The sequence below is a fragment of the Lissotriton vulgaris genome, chromosome 6 (assembly GCF_964263255.1).
Source record: "Lissotriton vulgaris chromosome 6, aLisVul1.2, whole genome shotgun sequence".
NCBI classification, from domain to species: domain Eukaryota; kingdom Metazoa; phylum Chordata; class Amphibia; order Caudata; family Salamandridae; genus Lissotriton; species Lissotriton vulgaris.
Genome location: NC_141694.1, coordinates 1,446,315,554 through 1,446,321,553, shown reverse-complemented (window position 1 = coordinate 1,446,321,553; position 6,000 = coordinate 1,446,315,554). Strand labels below are relative to the sequence as shown.

The 6,000-nt window shown below is 47.0% G+C and overlaps 1 protein-coding gene across 3 annotated transcripts in view; it reads left to right on the top strand.

The window, feature by feature from the left end:
• The first annotated feature begins 833 nt into the window (after nucleotides 1–833).
• ZBTB2 (zinc finger and BTB domain containing 2) overlaps nucleotides 834–6,000 on the top strand; it is a 29,479-nt gene continuing 24,312 nt past the window's right edge. Inside the window, exon 1 of one of the 3 annotated variants that reach the window (XM_086927577.1) lies at nucleotides 834–1,147. The gene's annotated coding sequence lies outside the window, so the exon portion shown is untranslated. Of the gene's footprint in view, nucleotides 1,148–1,816; nucleotides 2,204–6,000 lie in introns of those variants that run through there. The other 2 variants (XM_086927576.1, XM_086927575.1) reach the window with 2 other exon arrangements.

Sequence of the window (6,000 nt, the reverse complement as noted above, 5' to 3'; positions counted from 1 at the left end):
CTAGTAACAAGGCCAGCCACTTGAGGTAACGGACATATTTGTAAAACATACGAAGCGTTTGTTTAAAACAAGAAATGAGTCTTTTATATTTCCACAAACTGGAAAAAAATCCTTCCCAAAATGTAAAACATAATGTAAATGAAATTGTACCCCAATTCAATTCAGGTCTTCTGGTACTCCATCTTTATGCATCCATACCGATCGACTAATAATAGAACATAAACAACTCCTATAAGCACTCACTAAGAGTATTCTCCTAAAGGTCTTTGCCGTTCCAGCTCATCTGGTTTGCAACAGAAGCCACGCTTAAATTCAGAGCATTTAGTACACAATATGCACTTTTAATTTATGGCACAACATAACGAAACCAGTGAACGGTTAAATGAAAGAAAAAATAAGACAAAAAAAAATGGAACACGTGGTTAGTGCCAGTCAACCACTGGGAGCAAAACAGATGCCAGAAAAAAAATCTACATATCACAAGCTTTCAAAGTGAATAAAGTTGTTGAAACCGCACCACTGAACGTACACATGAAACAAGTTTAAGGGGAACGTTACACCAGAGCGATCCAGCGTACGTGAGACTAACATAGAGCCATTTCCTACATGCAACCTGGTATCAAGTTTCCCCAGGACTCTACAAACTAATATTGCCCACCTAAAAAAAAAAAAAATCAATAAATAAAAAACTCCACAACAAAATGGTAAATTACATTTTAATTGCATTTTCTAATTACAGTTCAAGCTCGGGCCTGTGGCATAATAGGTCTTCTACTCTGAAGGGCGTGTATGGGGTTTAAACCGGTGAGCGCGGCTGAGAGGGCGCCTCGTGTGATCGCCACACGGGCTGAGTGCAGGCGGTATGCGTTGTGAGTGCGCTGCTGGCGGGGATGGTGCCGCTAGAGGAGGGGGAGGGGTGATTGCCGCCACAGCCTCTCGCCGCCAGCCCTGTCTCCCGGCGGGAGAGGAGCTGCTGCTGCACAAGGGGCCCCGCCGCCGATGGTCATGTGACCCTTTAACGCAACCGGACGGGAGCGGAGCAGCAGCACCGGCAGTAGCCGCCGCCCGCAGTTCGCCGCGAGCACCGGAGCTACGGCAGTACGGAGACCGGAGGGGCGACGCGGGAGAACACTCTACGCCCCCCCAGGTAAGAAGCGCACGATTCCTGGGGGTGAGGCGGCGGCACGTGCCGCGGCCCCGGTACCGAGACGCTCCACCCCCTCCCCCAGACGCCTTGTCCTCCGGTGGTGGAATAGGGGCCTCGCTGCCTGGTGCGGGAAGCGTCTGAGACATGTGGTAAGGGGAAGTGGGGGGCAAAGATTTGGGGGCAATTTTTATGGGGGAGTCCTCAACTTTCACTGGGCCTCGGACCAGGCAGAAACCGGTAAATATGTGTGTAATTGTTGACGGAGGGCGTGTAGTTTCGTGGCTGGAGTGGACCGGCATATCCGTAGCGCTTCTGAGGGGGCCACCACGGTGGTTGCCAGGGACCGGGACCCTCCCTGGATCTTAACTACAGCTCCCCCGGGCCTTGCCGCCACCCCCTGGATCAGAAGGCCCGAGAATCTGGTAAGAGACTCCCGCAGGCCGCGGTTAAGGTGCCCGCCAAACCGGCGCCTCCCTTCCTGGGCAGGCTGGGCCTCCAGCGGCGCCGCTACCACGCGGGCTCCGGGGGGAGGGGGTCCGGAGGAGGGGGAGGCCATCTTTGTTCGTTAGCGCGTGCTCCCCTCCCCCCTGCGGTGACGGGCGGCGGAAGTGCGGCCTCCTCCACTCCGGAGGCAGCGGCAGCATATCCGGTGCTCCGGAAGGAGGAGGCGGCGGGCGTGGCGAGCAGCGTCTGCCGCCGGAGTCTGCTGGCCGGGAAGGGGGCCACGGCCGCTTCGGCACCTCGTACGACTGGTCTCCGTCCCGCTGGCTGCCCCCGGCCGCCGCTGGCCCAGGCTCCAGGCAGTGAGCGCTCCTGTGGGCGGGGGCCGCACTGTGCGCCGAGGTGGCTGAGCCGTCGCGACCAATGGGAGAGGAGAGGCTGACGGGCTGAGCGCAGCGCCGCTCGCTGAATAATGCATCATCTGCATCACAGCGCACAGACACTGCCAAGGCCAGGAAGAGATAGCCAGGGTCAGGCACTAGCAACACTGTCTGCGACTGCACACACTGCTGGAATTAGGCGCTGCCACTTAAGCAAGATGACACGTTAGAGGGAGTACGCCAACTGTCCCGTCATATTCTTGAGAGCATATAGTGCTAGAGCTGTAAACCCATAACGTTTGAAAACGCTTGTAATTCTTACTTGTTCCAATAAAGCATTTTTGTATTGTCAGTGGGCAGGTGCTGCGCTACTCCTGGTGTCGGCAGGCGAAGCAACGACTATAACCCGTGGGCCAAACACTTCATAGTGCTTGTATTTGAGGCCAGGCAGGATACACTAGCCGAAGCAACCCACATATAAACGAAGAGTTTTGGGGAAAGTGGTAGGTAGGTACTTATGTACCTACCTACCAAGAGTAATTAAGACATGGTTCCTTTTTGTGTTCTGGACTTCATATTATGTTATAAATACATACTCTACCTCGAACCATTCGCTCGCTCTTAAAGAGAAATAATTTGGGAAGCAATGACAAGGTTAATTAGCCAAAGATTACTGGGATAATGGGAAACTTTTCCACATTGTACTTTAAAGCTACGGAAGTAAAATAATAAGTCTAGATATAGGTGAAAGTAGAACCGGAAATTGACCGTGCCACAAACTACGCTGTAAACTAAAGACAGACCTGCGCCCTGACTGTTGCACTAGTCTCTAACATATCCTGATAGTGTGCACTGACGTAACCATAGCAACCAGTAACAGTTTAAAAACAACACTTGTCCACTGGAGTGTATCTCCCTAGGACCGCTCCCTGAACTGGACAGTCTTGAACCCTTTCTTAAATATTGCTGAGTGTGTGGAATGCAATAAACATTACTGTTGTTATTTTTTTATTGGGCAGAAAAGTTCCATACCGTTTTTTCTCTCACACACAACAGCTCTTGAAAACACTCCGTTTATTCAGTGGGGCCACAACTACTGGGCTTTGACCCCTCTTGCAATCCGTGTCCTACCTCAGATGACCTTTATTATTTGTCCGTGTACTGTTCACACAAATCTCTTTGCGTCTGGTCCCGGTGTGCTTTCAAGCAGCCTGCCCTCCAAGTTCAATGTGTTTTGTGGCTACAATGTGTAAACTCGGTGAAACACATGAAAGCATGCACCTAACCCCGTCCCCATCCCTATTGTCCATAGTCAGGAGTTGTTAAATCGTTTTTTTTCTTCTCAACTGGACTCCATCTTATTTTCGTGGTTGCAACTGCCTGGATGTAGAGTTTTGCATAGGTACATTTTCCTTTCAAGGTATTTAAATATCAGGGTTGGGTAGCCAAGTTGGTCAGGTACTTCAAGTGTAACTCGTTCTTTGTGATGTTATATTGTTAGTGCATAGCGATCATGGTCCCTTTGAGATCGGTAATACAGTACTTGGTGTTACGGAACATGGCATTTTCTTTTAGCCTTTGTGCTTTTAACCATCACTAAACTGTCGTATTGCATTAATAGTTCTAGCATGAGGTTTCCTGTTATCAAATATATTTTTCCCTTTATATTTTCGTGTGACTCTTAACAGTTAACATGCTAATTAATATATTGGTTTACACAGTGGCCTGTATGACATTTCATAGCATTCTGTTGTAACACACTCTTACCCCGCATGCATTACAGCGCGAATGCCATTACAATGCAATCCTTTACCACATATATTTTTTCAACGAATATGCTTTACCATGCTTGCCTTTACAACGAAATTCGTTGTAAAAGCATGTACGATAAAAGCATATGCATGGTAAAGATTTCACTGACCCCTACCTTAAACCCTAATTCCGGTTCCTAGCGCACCCCAACCCTTCTTTTAAAAAAACATTCCTCTGCCCTAAAACCCTGCCCCATCCTGACTCCCCTTGGCATCCAGCCCTTACCCTACCCTAAAACCTGCCCTCGGCAACACCACTCCTGGCCCCCTGCCATAAAACCGTTCTGTAGGCCCCCGGCCCTTTCTCTACCCTAAACACTACCCCTGTGCGAACCCCTCTGGCCCCTGGCACTTTCTCTAAACTCACTACACCTGCTCGAACTTCTTGATTTCCCCCTCAGCCCAATCCCACCTTGCCTCTCCTCATGGTTTGTGAAGACGGCTCATCTGAGAGAGGGTAAGGGGGGGGGGGGGGGGGCATTTCTTTGTGAGGAAGCGGAAGAGTCTCTCTGTTCCCTCTAACAATGTTAACACAGCTTTTTCCACGCATATGCATATATTTTGTACTGCACATATGTCTTTACCTTACATACCTTTACAGCGAAATTCGTTGTAAAGGCATGCGTGGTAAAAGCATATGTGTAGTAAAAATGCGTATGGAAAAAGCTGCGTTGTTAATGGCTGTTTCCCTGGACAGTGGCAATGGCATGAGCATGAGCACAACAAAGGACAATGGCAATGGCATGAGCACAACAAAGTATCTAAATGCAGCATAAATGGTAACAAAAGAAATCTTTCCAGGTGAGCACTATGCTAAAACAAAATGGCGATACTGTATTGGAGATGATATAGCTGTCAGTGATCAAGACTACTTGTAATACAGGCAAACATGGTTGTCTGGATTTTTTTTTCTTTGTGTAAGTTGTCGAAAGAAATTGACAGTCCCCGTTTTTCACACCTCTTTCCAGAGCTGTGTCAAAGCAAGCTACTCTGTTTTTGGCACCAACAGTACCAGAGTTGAGGTGGATTGAAGACTAAGATGACACTTTTCTGCAGAATAATCTGACTGTTCAGATGTTGCAAAAGCAATTTTTATTTATGGTTTTTATCTGGTGCCTCCAGAACAGGGATACTGGAGCTCTTTACAAATTAATATGTTGAAATGCATTAATATTAGTATAGGGCAGTGAATTAAATAATGACGAGTAGAGATCCAACGCAAATGGGCATCTGTGTTTCAGAAAATAGAAGACGGGGATCGGCAGAAGGTGGTGGAAAGGGTCAGTGATCAAGAGCAATCAACATGACACTCGAGTAGATGAGTTAGCTATTATTTTTCATTCATCATATGAAAAACAAAAAAAAGCAAGGCCAATGTATTGGGCAAGTTTGACTGAGTTAAGATTCCATGAGTTGCTGGTCAAAATTCTGGTGCAGAGGAGATAGCCTTAAAAAAGCACATGGAAAGGCAGAAAATTATCTGCGCTGCATTTATGAGTAAGATATCTAAAACAACAATGCTAGGTGGTTTGGTTTTTGGAATTTGGGTTTGAACGTGTATTAATTTGAAGAACATATACTTTAATGGGGGCACATTGCATACACCACAGCCCACGAGTTAGCTAAATTAATGTCTTTCATGGTCTAGGAGAGATGAGCTTAATCAGCCTCGTTATTGAAACTCTAGAGTCCAACTCGATTGGCTCAATCCATGAACCCTAAAGAGAAAAAATACCTTTGCCTTAAAGAGCTATCAACACTTGAGTTGAAACATTTGTGTAGCTCACTGTTGGCCATTGTTACGAAATGCAAATAAAAATATTTAAACCATAAAGAGCTATCAACCACCAAGGGTAGTGGCATGCTTGATCAGAGTTCCACCCCGTTCCTTTTCAGAATGGGGCATGCTACAACCGTTGAGATGCCCAGGAACACTTTGTTGAAAAAGGTGGGGGTAGGGTTACTCTTTAAAAATACCTGCCTATTAGTCTTAATGTTTTAATTTGGGCTCCAGCTGGTATGATTAAAAACAATAAAAGTTAGGAAGTCCTGTGTCTCTAGTTACCCCTGCTTCCTCTTATGGAAAATATGTTTCTGCCACTTATGTTCCCTAATGCTTGTAGCTTTCGTCAGGAGCGATTATGGTACTACAATCCACACCTAGTCCATAATGGTGACGTACGTGGTGAATTAACCACACATAGTTCAAGCACACCTAAAC